The 16,999-nt window shown below is 42.8% G+C and overlaps 1 protein-coding gene across 5 annotated transcripts in view; it reads left to right on the forward strand.

Annotated features, from left to right (window-relative positions):
• The window catches only part of NPAS3 (neuronal PAS domain protein 3), an 852,890-nt gene that overhangs the window by 411,958 nt on the left and 423,933 nt on the right, over positions 1-16,999 (forward strand). The window lies entirely within an intron of this gene.

The following is a 16,999-nucleotide window of genomic DNA, read 5'->3' on the forward strand; positions in this document are numbered from 1 at the left end:
TTGAAGCTGTTGTTATCAGGACTTACATTTGTGAAATTTTTTTATGGATTCAATTTTTTTCTTTTTAGAAAGTCTCTGAGTGAGAGAAATTTAATGAGAGAGGGAGGGCAAGTATTCTTTGTGCTGTAGTACTTTAGATGAATCACGCTATGTAGTTATATTGGACTGTGCAGTAACTGTTGCTCACAGAATTACTGTGTGTGTTTGTGTGTGTATAAAACACTATTTTGTGTAAATAATTTGATTCTTGTTAAGTGTCCTGTTCAGATTTAGATTTTCTTTTCTCATTTTGGGTTACAAACACCATTTCACTTCCCCCACCCACAATTGTCATGACTCTAATAGTTTGAATTACAAAAATCTTCATAGAGAAGAAATAACAGCATGTCTTCCAGGTCTTAGTAGTAAATGAGATAAGAATAATTTGATTTTTCCCAAAGTATTTTATGACACTTTACAGTAGCTTTATGTGAAAAAGATTAGTTGAACAGAAATGATGTGATAGAGACATTCATGTATGTTATGTGTTTTGTTTTGTCAGGGCTTGGTGATTCCACAAAACATTTTTTAGGTTTTAGTTATCAGAGATGGAGTAGAAGCAGGTAACAAAGGCCACAGCAACAAAATGGGGAGTGTTTTGTCAATGTAGACTAAACAAACAAACAAAAAGCCTTATGGAAATAAGAAACCTGCTGTGCATATGGTCTTTTCTAACTGCAGCACTAAATAACTGCTGTTATTTAGCAGAAATTTCTGCTTCTCAATCCAAGTATGCAGCATGGAATATTGTCTTTTGATATGCAAGAGAGGCAAGTTAGGATACTATAATGAGAAATATTTCACTTCATCTGAAACAATTGAGAGGTATTTCTCTGTACTACCACAGCAGTAGCTTTCAAAGGAGCTATGGGTAATCTCCAGGTTTTCATACCTTTCTGCAGTTAGCTAAATGTAAAATGGTAACAAAGATAATTCTAGCAAAACATAAAATTTACCACTGGAAAGAATTACCTTTAAGTGCAAAAATTTTGAATGAAGTGATTTAATTATTTGTGTGTCCTTGGCAGAGGTCTAAGTTCAAGGTTTTAATGTTGTAAGCAAATACTTATATTATGGTTACTGTACCAAAGATGGTAAATGTGCACCACTGAGTTTTGCATAATAGACACAAATGCTGTTGTGCTGTCTTACAGATATAACAAAACAATACAGAAAAAGAATAAATAAGCAGCAGTTTTGTGATGTTTGAGTTTGTGTAATTTGTCAGCATGCTGCTATGAATATATAAATACATACTATATACATAAAGGTATGCTTTTTACAGTATGTATTTCTAGTAATATCCAGATAAAACCTCATTGAAATTGATTTGTATCCAGTTTTAGTCCAGATGTCGATCATGACCTTATAATATGGATATAATTCATTCTGTTATTTGAGGTCTATCACACTACAACCTTATAAGCTATTTGGAATGTAAATTTTTCAATCACTGAATGGCTAAGAAGCTTTCATCATTTTTTTTATCTGCTTAAAGCAGATTTCCTTTTTATTTTTGATTCTCCCTCCCCCCCCAACTAATACATAGAGGATGTAAGAGCTCTCAAACAGATAGCAAAAAATCACTGCAGCATGTGTACATGGTTTTCAGTCTGAGTCACCATAAATTCCATATTGAATATCTGTTGAGGTGTGGCCTTTTCAAAGAGGGTGTTGGTCTTTCTAAATTGCTTCCATTAATCTTTAGCAGAATTGATAGAAGAAAGTTCTAGGATGACATTTAAAAGAGAATAGATTGTGGATGATGGATAAAGAGCTCAGTGAACTTATAATGGATGTAAGTTAGTCATAATATGTTAAAAATCTTCTCTCGCTTTAGCAGGCTAAAATGTATAAAACAACACTCAGGAAGAGATTATAGGGAGAGCACTGAAATACAGTAGTTGCAGGAATCTCAGAATATCACCTTGTGATGTCATTGGTAGAAGCACCTTGTGATGTCATTGGAAAAGCACTCCAGAAGGTCGGAATACTAGTAATGATGTCACAAACCCAACTAGAGTCTCCTCCAGTGGAATGCTGCTCTAACAATTATTGCTTTGGGGGGCACTACTTCTAGAAATGACATTCAAAGCAATATTGTGGTAACTGTTATTTGAGAAAGCAGCAAATAACAGTTTGGACTAACAGACTAACAGACGTATTGGAGCATAAGCTTTCGTGGGTGAATACCCACTTCGTTGGATGCATTCACCCACGAAAGCTTATGCTCCAATACTCTGTTAGTCTATAAGGTGCCACAGGACTCTTTGCCGCTTTTACAGATCCAGACTAACACAGCTATTAGTTAACACGACTAACACCCCTGATATTTGTTATTTGAGTGAGAGAGATGAACGGAGAAATACATGCCAACCTGCAAAAAGTACTGTATTGCGGGAGTACCCATATTTTTCAGAATCTGTTATATAAGGATTAATAGTTAATCTATTCAGTGCCCTTTATAATTAATATTTTAAAGTCCTGGCTAAAAGTAAATTCAGAAATTAAAGAGACTTTTTCTAATACTTTTGTTATTTCAAAGTTTATTAACAGACACATGAGAACCACAATATAAAGTCTATATTTTAAAAATGTGCATAGTTTGTTTATAGTGATGTTATAAAAATAGAAATGGAGCAACATCTTGTGACATTTTAAATCTTGATTCTAGAAGCAAGTACTCTCAGTCAATCATGTCAAAAATTTCCAAGCCACAGCCAATTGCAGTATATCATACTGAAGAGATGATTCCCACGGTTGGTTTATGGCCAAAGGAAACTACGCACAATGTGCTCATGGAAAAAAAAGGAAATACCCCAAATATTATTATAGCAGTAGCCTCACAATCAGAAAATAATCTTTCAGACATTATCCAATTAAAACACCTGGATGAAGAAGTAGTGGGAATGCCTTGAATAGAATTGAAGCCAGATAATTAGAGTTGCCCATTAATTATTAGCAAGACTTCATTATACTCCACGTTCATCTTATGCATGAGAGTAGCTTTATAATGAGGTTAGGCGGCAATGAAAAATATCTTAAATTTTACCTCTGTAGTGTATTTTTTACTTCATTATAAGTTCAATGAAAAAACATTGATTTCTGTTATCTCTTATTGGCAAACTTTAGCTCAAGCAAGACTTAAAAGTTAAGATGATATGCTCAGTTTATATCTCTTGATACTTTCTTTCACTTCTTAACTATTGAGGATTAAGAAAAGGGGTCAGTGACCCCATATTCTTCATATAATCAAGAATGATCAGGAAATGTAGAACTAAATATAGAGAAAAGGGAAAGTTAGTGAATATATTTGCATATGCAAATTAGCTTAATTGATACTGCTTGCCTCTACAGGGATTTTTCATTACAAACTGGAGTGCTACATTGTTCAGCTCATATTGAGTAATTTAGTAACTAATGAGACCAGTTTGCACTAATTTGCATATGATAAATGAGCTTAATTGCAGTAAATAACTTGGAGGCATAATTACTTAATTTTCCTGTGTTGCACGGCTTTTAAGTTCACGTATGAACAACTCAAGATAATTTTGCATATTTAAATTAGTTGCTTTTAAAATATCTTGAACAAAAAAGAACGCACCTTAGGATTTGAACTGTAAAACAATTGAAAGTAAAGTTTACAGTATTTTCAGTTAAAATTTAGATAAGTTCTTAAACATGTGTTTTGTTTTATTGTTTTTTTATGCCAAGCTCTTACCAAAGTAGATATATTTGGTATTAAACACTCTGCAGTAAGTGTTAAATATAAGATTTGGAAAGAAAGATTCCAGTAACAATAATAACAGCAACTTTGTATCTAAATTGCAGTGATTCTTACTGACTGTATACTCCTGTATATAAGAGCAGTCACTTTTAAAAATTGAAGTCAGTGCTGTGGAAGTGCCAGATTGACTGGTCAGCAACTGCAGTTTTTTTAATGGTGCATTAAATTACCGTACACAATTGCACAGGCAGTGCTTGTGTTAGATTCTACAAACTGCCGTACTGACCCCAGTCATGCCCCCATTATTTGCAGGTGGAGTGGAATTTTACTGATGTCTCCATCCTGTGCTGAAAAATGGCTCAGCTACTTTCTCAACAGCATTCGCTCTTTTCCTCAGGGCTTACAGAAGGTGGTCTGGGGGGATTTTTACATTGTCCTCATACCACCCTTGAAAAAATCAGAAAAACAGAAATCCACTTCAGATTGTGCCTCACCATAAGAGCTGGAAATTTCTCTTTCCTTCCTCTAAGGGTCGTCCTCATGATGTTTCTGGTCAACTGTGTCTCCTTGGCAGCATGGCTTAGAAGGAGACACACTGTCAAGGACCAAATCCAGAGCTAGTTGGGACTTGTGATGCTGCGGAAACTTTATGTGTTAGTCCCTGGTCTCCTGTGGATTGGATGGGGATCTGCTTTGTTTTTGTGCATGCTCCGTGACCTTTTCTGAACTAGGGAAACTCCAATCCTTTCGTGGAATGGTAGAGGAGAAATTTCCACAAGTAATTCTTAGTGGAGATTTACTCTTCTTTCGCTCCATTCTATAGGATCTCACAGGGGATTGGGGCCATTGAGTTTACTTCAGCTTTTCTGCATTTAAAAACTCAAAACAACACAAAATCCACCCATGGATATAAGAAGTCTGCTGCATTGCTGATAACATTTTACACAATTTACATTAAATTACATATTTTCATGGAGAAGCTAAGAGCCATATATGTTTTGTTCTTGATTCACAAATACAGTGCCCAGAAAACCCATTTGTCAGCAAGTATGTGAGAATGTAGTACAAACAAATCTGTGTGGTCTAATAAAGGGTACTTTCTTGACTCTTAAATGTATTCTGTTTGTTGCCAAATGTAGGGGTACACTTGTAATGAAATCCTTTAGTACCTGCTTTAAAAAACATACTTATAATCCAGAAAAATCTTTTCAATTTTGAAAAATGCCCCTTGTTGTTTTTTATGTTTGTAAAGAGAATATAAACATTAGTCTTTGTAATAAATGCAATACAGTAATAGAAGTATGTAACAGTATTAATGTAGTGTTTGTGACATTCTGAGTTACTGATCTTTAGAGTTGGCCAGTTATTCATTTTGAATAATGTCCTGTGCGAATTTAATATTCCTTGCTATTTGAAAATTACTCAGAAACTATTCCTGATACATATGGGTTTAGTTGCTATTAATAAATATTCACCAAATAGTTTGCACAAAATGGTTTTTGACCAGGGTTGATTGTGAACTTTTTGCCAGCTAATTACAGTGACTATTGACTTTTATTATTCATACTGTGTAGTTGCTCACCCAAGTCACATAGGATAACATTTTCAAAAGCAGCTAAGTTCCACTTTCAGAAGTGACTTAGGCACCTGCGAGGTTGAGATTCATTGAAAGACAATGGGATTGAGGTTCCTAAGTATCTAAGTCAGTTTTGAAAAAGGGACTTAATCTCCTGTATAACTAAGGTCCTTTGGAAAATGTTACCTATGATCTTGTTTTTACTTCTTGACTGGTTGATTGAGACTTTTTAAACAGGAGAAAAAACAAATAATAAATAATGAGTTACAAACTTATATTATGAATTTTTGGGTAAATATTCATTTGGGCTAAATTTTGTGAAGCTGTTGGGATTCATTTACACTTTCATGAATGGCCAGCAGTTCTCAGAATACTCGCTAACATCAATAATAGCATGAATAGTAACAAATTGAATGATTTATCAAATTGTTTTTTTTCATATTTAACCAGTTCTGCTGCAATTTTAACTGAAAACTGTTATGAAAAATTTTCCTGTCTACTTCCAAAGGATGCAACATCTTTTGTCCTGTTGTAGAAACACATGCCATCATATACACAAAGGAAGAAAAATGTACAGAATTTGTAGGAAGCTACCAGATCACCAAAGAGTTTTCTGTATATGGTAATAGGTGTTGGTTTTCCATTTCTATTTCTATTTCTGCAGCGTCGTTATTGCACGAATAGGAGCACAGTGACATCCATCAAGCATGGTAGATTCAAAAGTTGGAAAGAGTTCACTATTTTTTTCTCACTACAATATGTTATAACTTTTTTAATGTATTGATATTTATTTATAATAATCACCAACACTATAAAAAGATAATGACACTATTTGTTCTCATGACTAAGGTGTCTTGAAGTTAACAGGTTAACTGGAGAGTATGCTGGTAAAGTTTTTTCATGCATTGTAAGCATGTATTGGGTGTGTAACCAATTTAGTTTGTGCAAAACTTGTGACTCTTTACTCTTAAAGTCAGAGGAAAGATCAGGGAGCGGAGCGGCTCTTCTACTTTTTCAGGGAATGAAAGATGGTACAGGTGTTACACATAGTTAATAAAGTAGTTTGGAAACAAAAAATGTTTCCCTTGAGTAGAAACAAGCGGTGATATTTAGTCACATGAGTAGGAAGACTGCTAAGAGTTAAAATTGGCAAAACAGGATGAATGATCATTATTGAATAAGACAATAAGAAGCAGTTAATTTTTGTTCAGCCACAAATGTTTAAATATTATAAAAGTTTGGCGAGTTTTAAAATGGATAAAACATACTTCATGGTTATTCATTTTAAGTAGGAAAATACATATAAATTGGCATCAAGTGCATAGGTGATCTTGGAGCTCGACGGGTGGCAGGGCACATTTCCAATCTTCTCAGAGATTCCTATTAGGGCACTGCGCCCTACCTGACCTGAGAGCTGGAAGAGAGAAGAAACAGATAGTAAGGTGTTGGAGTGCTGTAAAATTTTAGTGAAAAGATTCCTCTTCTCATGTCCTATTTTCAACAACTTTAAGTATTATATAATGAGGTGAACTCTGTACAACACCACTTAGGATAGCAACAGTGACATGAGACTAAAGGTGAAGAAGCAGCAGGTGGTAGTCCTGGAATATATTGATGATTATGCCATTCTAGAAAGCATATTAACTGAAAAGAGTCTACTTCTGGCTTGGAAATGTGTGGACAAGAAATGGCAATTGCTAATGATGTCAGTGGTGCAATATGTAAGTATAAAAGGTGACAGTTCAGTTTCTTACAGAGCTGTACTGGATTAAGTGGACAGGTTGTTAACAGATCTATGTTAGCATATGGCATAGGGAGGAAATGTGGTGAAGTGTACAAAATTTTAGTCACACTTATTAAACATTTGGGGCAGAGTTCTGGACTTGCTGAAAGAAAGGAGGGTGAGGAAGTAGAATGATTGTCTGGCTATACGGAAAGAAGGACAGGACACATTTGACATGGGTTTAATCAGGTTGCAACTTTATTATTAGATGTCTGAGACTACCTGGCAGATAAAAGTGTTCAGTACAGGTAACCCCATGTTTATTCCATAATTATCCGGCTGGGCTTTCACCAGATCCCCCTCTTTTTCCATCCAGGGCCTCAAGCAAATCCATTGCTGGGACCTTACCATCCACACCCACACCCCCTCATAGGAGGGTTAAGGTGGGTTATAAGAATGGAGTCCCTAACTGTCCCCCATTCGTTCCTTTAATGAACACCTCAACAGTTTTCATCTCCCCTCCGCCCCCCCCCCCCCGTCTCCCCCAGCCATAAAGCATTGTTCCCTTAATTCGGCCAGCCAGCCAAATACCTCTCACCCCCTCTTAAAGGTGCAGGGCAGTCATTACTGTTGACATTCAACATTGCAGATTAAAGTTATGTATCAGTTGTTAAAATAAAATGGAATTCAAAGGATGAAGGTTGTTGTAGTTTAAACCAGTCAATGAAATGGTTTTTAACGGTGTTTTGGCAGTTAAGAGGCATTCATTGTGTGATCAAATGGAATACACAGGTGACAAGGTAGATTGGAGAAGAGGATTAAAGATGGCATAGGCCTCCAAGGGGGAGTGATTTCAAAAGACACATCCTCTACTTTATACATTTTAATTATGAATTGGACCCTCATCTTTGTCACACATAATTCACTGTTATCAGACTTGTTCCTTTGTCCAAATAATATCCAAAGCTTTCAGGGGTGAAGCTGAAGGAGACACAGGTTGAGCTCATAGAGATATAATCCAAAAAGTAACAGACTGTGAGAGAAAGGAGTTGCATAGGGGGAAAAAAAGTAGACTGGCAGAAAAAACTAAAAACTTCTCTACACCACTGCAAAAACCTTTAAAGGCAAACGCAGTTAATCTAGAATACCTGGTAACAAAACACAATTTAGGCATAATAGGCCCTTCTGAAGAATGATGGGATCACAATAATGCATGGGATGCAGTATTAGATTAATATAAATTTAGCGAGGAGAGGGTGTAGTATCATACTAGAGAAAAAACAAGTAAAAACAGATTTGAAGAAAATGAAATTTCCAACTGGGTGGAAAGAATCTGTACAGTTACAAATCCATAATTCTAAGAATAGAAATATGATAGGTTAGATTATATCATGGGCAACTGGATCTGAGAAGAAATGGGTGCTCATTGTTGAGAAAAAGAGAGAGACCATGTGATCTACTGAAACAATAATATCATATGACAGCAACTGTCCAGATATAACTGCTCAAAAGTCACATCAGGGCAGAGTTTAAAGGCAGGACTATGGGACTAATACCTGTAGTGTTATGAAAAAGTTAGTAGGATCTCAAAAAACTACAGAAGATCAATATTTCAGTTGTACAATATGTCTTCGTTGGAATAGGACAATTTCAGTAACAATATTCTGCCTTAGATTCAAGGATGCATAGTATTTCATTTTTTTCCAGGGATGAGTATTTAATACCTACATTGGAGTCTGTCCAGGGTTGTTCACAAGACTCGTCTAGCAGACAAGCCACAAAACAGTCAGAAAAACAGCTGACTCTCTAGCACTGATTTTAAGTGGTACAGCTGTTCCACTGGCGGAGAAAGACATGGGGCTTCCAGGCACTACTGTAATATAAGTAGTAATAAATAAATATAATAATGAGTAAACGTAACTGGGCTGAGTTCTGTGATCACTTAAACTGGTGTAAATCCAGAGCAATTCCACTGAAGGCTATGAAGCCATTCTCAGAAGTTGGCTAAATATATTTCATTTTCTTAAAGAGAACTAGGAACTAAAGGCTAGTTCTGAATCTGAAATGGCTAAACACACTTGCACAGGCATTGCTGTTTAAAATTGAGACCTCAGATCCATGATCCGAAATACAAGACAAGAGGACTTCCTGTGTTCAGAGACTTGAAAGGTGCTAATTTACATATTCCAAGTTGTCCCAATCACAATAAGTGCATTAGATTGGACCCAGAAAGGTAATGCTTTCAATGCAAAGCTATATCAAAGATATGGCATCTTAACAGTAGCTGCCCAAAGGGGTGTGTATTAAGAGGAGACCAAGGGGGAAAAGGAATATATGTATATATAAAAAATCAAGTATCAAATTGTTTTGCAATTGAAGCTTGAAGCAACACACTTAAATGTGCATTTTATATGGCACTATAATACATGTAGTTTCATTTAATAAAGAAATATTTGGTCTGAGCTGGATACAGCATACCGTACTGTGTCATTTCATTCCTGAGAAAGTATTTGAGGGAAATGACATATCTCAGCACTGTTTGTTGACTGTTTTGTTGTCACCTGCTGAGTGTTGTCATTTCCATAGCCAGTGGGCTGTATTGAATCAGACAGAAGGAATAGGTCATTAACAGAAATGGAGGACTTTCTGCAGCCTGTAAAGGTTGAAGGAGGAATTTTTTTTCCTGCTACATCAACAAAACTGTGTTTAATAGAGTCTTCATTCAGCTATGATTTGGTGGTTAGCCCTGTTTTCAGCTGAAGTAATGCATGGGTTCTCCAAAAAGAGCCATATCTTGAATGGAGATCGTAAAGGTCCAGATGGGGACAATTAAAATGTCTCGATTTCTAGAAATCGTGAGGGTTTGTCCCCTCCCCCTCTCCTTCCCCTGGCACCAATCACATATTCACTGGGGGTAAGAAGGCTCTCAATGTTATATAAATTAATAGAAAAAAGGTTTTAAAAGGAAAACATATTTTTATTTATATACTGTGACTATAAACAATGGCATTTGTCTCTACTTCGCAGAAACTACCAGTAATACAGATCCAAAGTTGACTGCATTGCTCCTTTCAGACCCAGTGGAGAAAAACCTAGAAATAATGTTTAGGTGGTCTTTAATTGGTGTAGTATCATTTTTTTCAAATATCCTGTTTTGGGTGCATATCAGTGCACAGTGGATTAGACCGGTACAAGCATCCTTCTGTTTTCCTTTTTTTTCCTTTTTAATGTTTGTAAGATGTGCATTTGTTTGTTTCTTCACATGTCTAAAATGCATGTACACACTATTGATACAGGGCTGGATTAAGGTAATCCAGGATTCTTCTTCGATTGATTGCTCATGTGCATTCCAATAGGTGTATGCGCGTGTCGCGTGCATGATCGTCGGAAGGTTTTTTCCGTTAGCAGTACTCATCGGGTCGGCAGTGGAGACCCCTGGAGTGGTGCCTTTATGGCAGTGTACATAGGTCCCTGCCGACCCGCTGCCTGCTCAGTTCCTTCTTACCACCAGTGACGGTCGTTGGAGCAGCTCAGTCTCTTGCATTCGCAAGTGCCTACCTAGTGGTTCCCTTTTCTTAGTTGTATATAGTTGTTAGTTCGTGATATATTAGTTTGTAGATTAGTTGGACTTACTTCGGGGGGCTTCCCCTCCATCCTAGTTCCCCCAGGCACAGGGGCATGCCTCGGTCGCAGGGGTTTAAGGTGTGCAAGAGATGTGCGAAACCTATGCCCACAGGCGATCCGCATGCTGCCTGTCTCAAGTGTTTAGGAGTGGGCCATCAGACAGATAAGTGCCCAATTTGCAGGAGCTTCAGGCCCAGGGCTAAGAGAGAGCAGGACTATCGTTTGAATCTCCTCCTGATGGAGTCAGCCCTCTGCCCGCAGCCGACACTGGAAGCAACACCGGCATCGTTGGTGCGCAGTGCCCCGGCCTTGGTGCGGGATGTCCCAGCACTGAGGAAGGACTCCTCCAAGGAGCACTGGCGCTGGTCCCCAACCCGCAAGGCCAGTGCCAACAGGCGGCACCTTTCACAGTCCCTGTGCCACATAAGAAAAAGAAGGCGGACAGGTGTCGTTCCCCCTGTCAAGAAGCTGAGAGATGCATCCCCTGGAGGGACACGCATGGTCTGGGCCTCAAGACCCTGCACTGTTGACTCCGGCCCCAACGGGAGATCCATTGAGTCCGGAGCTGCTGGACTCCCCGACTCGGGAGGATTTGGAAGAAGAGCTTGACCTTCCCTCCACGCCAGACACCCACGAGGCAGTGTGAGACCTCGTTGCAATGATGGCGCAATCCCCGGCCCCGCAGGTGCGGGGCCCAGCACCACAAGCCCAGGCACCGTCAGCAGCCCTGGCGATGGCACCGGCTGCCGTGTCTAGCCCGGCACTGCATGTGGCTCCAGCACCCTTTGCAGCTCTGATGGCAGCTCCGCCTCTGGTTCATAATCGTGGCAAGCTACGGCACCGCTCACCATCTCCCTGGTACTGCTCCCCAGCACCGTCCGGCTCTGCCCTGTCCCCCGCACCCTGTGGTCGGGCACAGACTACTTGTCCAAGTCAGACACTGAGTCTTTTGTCTCTCAACGCAGCCATTCCCAGTCCCGGCATGGCAGACCGGTCGAATCATCGGCACCTCAGGGTCAGGGCTCCAGGCTGGTATCTGCACCCCCATACCACCCCCTCAGCAACACTGCTGACTCTCCACGCCCCCAGGGCTCCTGAGGACCCGGCACGAGGCAGGGACTCTGGGCTGTCATGCTCAGGCACAGCGCCTGATCCAGCACCATCAGTGACACTAGAGCCATCTCCAGTCACAGGAGGCTCCAAGGTACCTGACCCTACCTCCAGAGAGCCAGAAGGGCAGGAAGACCCTGTCCCATGGGCCTCCTCCTCCTCCTCACCAGACAATGTGGTGGCGGGCACCACCCCCACCACCCTACTGGTGATGGACACGAAGGGTCACCAGGACCTCCTTAGGTGGGTGACCCTAAACCTCAGTCTCCAGGCAGAGGAGGTCATGGAGGAGTCTGACCCGATGGTTGACATCCTTGCCTCTGAGGGTCCTTCTAGGGTGGCCTTGCCCCACAAAAGAATGATCCAAAACACCATTAAGGTGCTTTGGCAGACTCCGGCCTCTATACCACCCACCGCTGAAGGAGTGGAAAGACAATATTTAATGCTGCAGAAAGGATACAAACACCTTTTCACCCACCCCCAACCAGGGACTCTGGTGGTCGATGCGGCAAACCACGAAGAGCAGCAAGGACAGCCAGTCCCATGCCTAAGTCACAGGATGCTAAGAAGTTGGACCTTTTCTGCCAAAATGTCTACTCCACTGTGGGGCTCCAGCTTCGAGTGGCCAACCAGCAAGCGGTACTCAGCCGCTGTGCTTTCAACTCTTATAGCTCGTTGGCAAAGTTCCAGGAGTTACTCCTGGCTGACTTGTGCAAGGAGTTTAATGCGCTCCTTGAGGAGGGTAGGGTGCTCTCCAGAACCTCCCTTCAGGCTGCGTTAGATGCAGCGGACTCGGCAGCGCGGACCATGACCACCGCCAATGATGTGCAGTACATGGCTCCAGGTCTCGGGGGTACCACTTGAGGTCCAGAACACAATACAGGACCTCCCCTTTCACTGTGTGGGTCTGTTCACCCAAAATACGGTCTCTCGCCTGTACAGCCTTAAGGACTTGTGGGTGACTTTGAAGTATTTGGGGATCCACACCCCTGCACCTCAAAGAAAGCCTTTTAAGCCTCAGCCCCCGTCCCGCTTCTCCTCTGGGCTTCCTAGGTGAGACTCGTCAAGGAGACAGGGCAGAAATAGTCGGGGGTGCCTGCGACAGTCCTCCTCAGGCCAAGGCCAGGGTTCAGCCAAACAGCCCCCGGGCCCAAAGCCAAACTTTTGAAGATGCGACCGAGCATCAGTTTCAGTCTCGGATCCTTACCCCCCACTTTGTGAATTGACTCTCCCGCTTCTACCATGCTTGGTGCCAGATCATGTCAGATCATTGGGTCCTCAGCACGGTAGGGGTGGGATATTCTATCCAATTCTGTTCCCCCCCCGACTCCCACCCGCCTTCCCCATCCCTCTTCAGGGACCTTTCTCACGAGCAACTCTTCTTGCCGGAGGTGCAATCGCTCCTTGCTTTAGGGGCAATAGAGGAGGTTCCTCAGGAGTTCTGGGGCAAAGGGTTCTCCTCCCACTATTTCCTCATTCCCAAGGCCAAAGGTGGGCTCCGGCCTATCCTGGACCTGCAAGATCTCAACACATTCATAAGGAAGATGAAGTTTCTCATGATCTCTCTGGCCGCCATCTTTGCTTCCCTGGATCCAGGGGACTGGTACACCACCCTTGAATTGAAAGATGCGTACTTCCATATATCTATTATCCCGGCCCACAGATAATTCCTGACATTCGTGGTCAGTGTCCAGCACTATCAATTCAGGGTGCTCCCGTTCAGGCTCTGGGTGGCCCCCTGGGCATTCACCAAGTGTATGGCAGTCGTGGCAGCCTTCCTCTGCAAATGTAAGGTGGAAGTACTCCTGTATCTAGATGACTGGCTCATCAAGGCCGAGTCCCAGTCACAGGCCACACAGCATGTGTCCCTGGCCCGGGCCACATTCCACAGGCTGGGACTCATACTGAATGTGCCCAAATCCACACTGGCTCCAACACAGAGAAAAGAATTCATAGAGGCTCTCTTGGACTCCATGCAAGCCAGGGCATTCCTGCCAGAGCTGCGCTTCCAAGCACTCATGGACATTATTGAAAACCTTTGCCAGTTTCCGACAACCACGGACAGAAATTGCATGAAACTATTGGGGCATATGGCAGCCTGCACATATGTGGTCCAGCACGCCAGGTTATGCCTTTGGCCCCTCCAGGCGTTGTTGGTGTAGGTGCACAGGCCGGGCAGGGACCCGCTGGACACAATAGTTACCCTCCCCCTCACATCCTCGAGTCCCTCCACTGGTGGCTGCAACCACAAGTTGTTTGTGCGGGAGTACGCTTTGCCAAACCCCATCCTGTGCTATCCCTAGTCACGGATGCCTCAGTGCCCGGTCGGGGAGTGCATCTGGGCAATATCAGAACCCAAGACCTATGGTCCCACACAGAACTATCGCTGCATATCAATGTAAGGGAGCTGAGGGCGGTTCATCTGGCATGCCAAGCGTTCCAGGCCCGCCTGCAGGGTGCATTTGTGTCGGTGCTGATAGATAACACTGCAGTCGTGTTTTATATAAACAAACAGGGTGGTGCTCGCTCCTCTCCCCTGTGCCAGGAAGCCCATGAGATGTGGGATTTTTTGCATCGCCCACTCGATACACCTAGAGGTATCCCACCTTCCAGGAGTGCAAAACGAACTAGCCATTGCCTCAGCCGCTCATTTCACAGTCACGAAAGGTCCCTCGGGCCGGACATCACACACTCGATTTTCCAGAGGTGGGGCTCTCCCCACATAGACCTGTTCGCGACGCAGAGCAACAGGAAGTGCCAGTGGTTCTGCTCCTTCCTGAACCACTGCCCAGGCTCCATCGCAGACACCTTTCACCTTCATGGATGGTCCCGCCCTTCCCTCTCATACACAGAGTCCTCCTCAAGACTCGCTGGGACAGGGCTTCCTTGGTCCTCATAGCGCCAGCGTGTCACTGCCAACACTTGTTCACCATGCTGTTGAGCCTCTCAGTGGACAGACCAGTGACGCTTCCTGTATGTCCGATCCTAATCACACAGGACCACAGCTGTCTGCAACACCCCAATCTGGAGTCACTGCACCTCATGGCATGGAAACTCCATGGCTGAACCCTCTTGAGCTTCAATGTTCAGACCCAGTGAGGGAGCTCCTGCTGGGAAGTAGGAAACCCTCCACTCATGCCACGTACTTGGCAAAGTGGATGCGTTTTTCCATTTGGTCTATGCAAAGGGGAACCAAACTACACCTAGCTCCAATTCCCCTTATTTTGGACTACCAGTTATACCTTAAGCAGCAGGGGTTAGCAATATCATCTCTAAGGGTACACCTTGCTGCCATTTCAGTCTTTCACCCGGGGCAGCTGGTGGGTCAGAGTTCAGTGATCCCATGGTGGGCAGGTTTCTCAGAGGCTTAAACAGATTTTATCCCCAGGTACGACGGCCCGTTCCCAAGTAGGACCTCAACCTGGTCCTGTCTGCACTCATGGGGCCCCCGTTCGAGCCAATGGCAAGCTGCTCTCTGTCCTATCTCTCCTGGAACGTGGCCTTTCTGGTGGCCATAACCTTGGCCAGAAGGGTATCCGACCTCAGAGTACTGACTTCCGAACCACCCTATTCAGTCTTTTATAAAGACAAGGTGCAGCTACGCCTTCACCCTGTATTTCTGCCTAAGGTAGTCTCCCAGTTTCATGTGAACCAAGACATATTTTTACCTGTGTTCTTCCCTAAACCCCATGCCAGTAGCAGGGAGCACATGCTCCATTCCCTGAATGTTAGGTGTGCCGTAGCATTCGACATTGAATGCACAAAGCCATTTCATAAGTCACCACAGCTCTTTATTGCAATTACAGAAAGGATGAGGGGGCTCCCGATCTCGTCCCAGCACATTTCATCCTGGATCACTTCCTGTATCAGGACTTGCTATGACCTGGCAAAAATTCCAGCCCCTCCACTTATGGCGCACTCCACGAGAGTGCAAGCCTCGTCCACAGCATTCCTGGCGCAGGTCCCTATCCGGGACATATGCAAGGCAGCAACGTGGTCTTCCATCCACACCTTCACGTCACACTACGCCATCACCCAGCAGGCGAGGGATGATGCAGCCTTTGGCAGGGCAGTCCTGCACTCAACAACCAGGTGAACTCTGACCCCTCCTCCAGGAAGCTTGGAAGTCACCTATTGGAATGTACATGAACAATCACTCGAAGAAGAAAAAATGGTTACCTACCTTTCGTAACTGTTGTTCTTTGAGATGTATTGCTCATGACCATTCCAAATCCCGCCTACCTCCCCTCTGTTGGAGTATTCCGGCAAGAAGGAACTGAGCAGATGGTGGATCGGCAGGGTACTATATACACCACCATAAAGGCGTCACTCCAGGGGTCTCCACAGCTGACCTGACAGGTACTGCTAGGGGAAAAACCTTCTGATGATTGTGCACGCAGTGCGTGCACACACGTATTGGAATGGACATGAGCAACACATTTAGAAGAACAACAGTTACGAAAGGTAGGTAACCGTTTTTTCTGGGCACACAACATAGAGCTCTTTGTGTCTCTACTTCCATTATCCTGCCCCTGTGCTGTTACTCTGCCCCTACCTGGAGTAGCGGCCAGGGGCAGCAATGTGGGTCCTCTTATCCCTGCAGGAGCAGCAGCAGGGCCTTCCCCTTTGTTGGCAGTAGCATTCTGCTGCACTCTTCTCCTGTCACACAGCTAGGCTATGTTTACTGTCGAGATCTTACAGCTGTACCGATGCAGCCTCAACTCAGTAAGATCTCTTATGTAGCCATTCCATGCTGACAGGAGAAAGCTCTCCCATCAGCTTAATTAAACCACCCTCAACAAGAGGAGGTAGCTACGTCTCACCAACATAGTGCTGTCCACACTGATGCTTATATTGGTACAACTTATGTCTCTCAGGTGCATGTTTTTTTTCACATTCTTGAGTGACATAAGTTATGCCAGCATAAATGGTAAGGTAGACATAGCCACAGTCTTCTGATGGGTGATAGCAGAGACACCCAGAGCAGTGGGTCTCAGAGTTAATACCCAATGGAAATTCACTGGGTAGTTCACACCTCTCAGAACTATTGTTTCAGGGTGTGTGCAGATTCAGGGACATACTTCATTGAATCTGTTATATTTGGGTTGTGATTTCATGCTTCTCTTTGCAAAGACGATGGCTAAAAACTTACTGTTTAAAAAACTTAAATGAAAACTGAGATTCTGTTCACACACCGACT

Source organism: Caretta caretta, chromosome 6, assembly GCF_965140235.1.
Source record: "Caretta caretta isolate rCarCar2 chromosome 6, rCarCar1.hap1, whole genome shotgun sequence".
In the NCBI taxonomy this organism is placed as follows: domain Eukaryota; kingdom Metazoa; phylum Chordata; order Testudines; family Cheloniidae; genus Caretta; species Caretta caretta.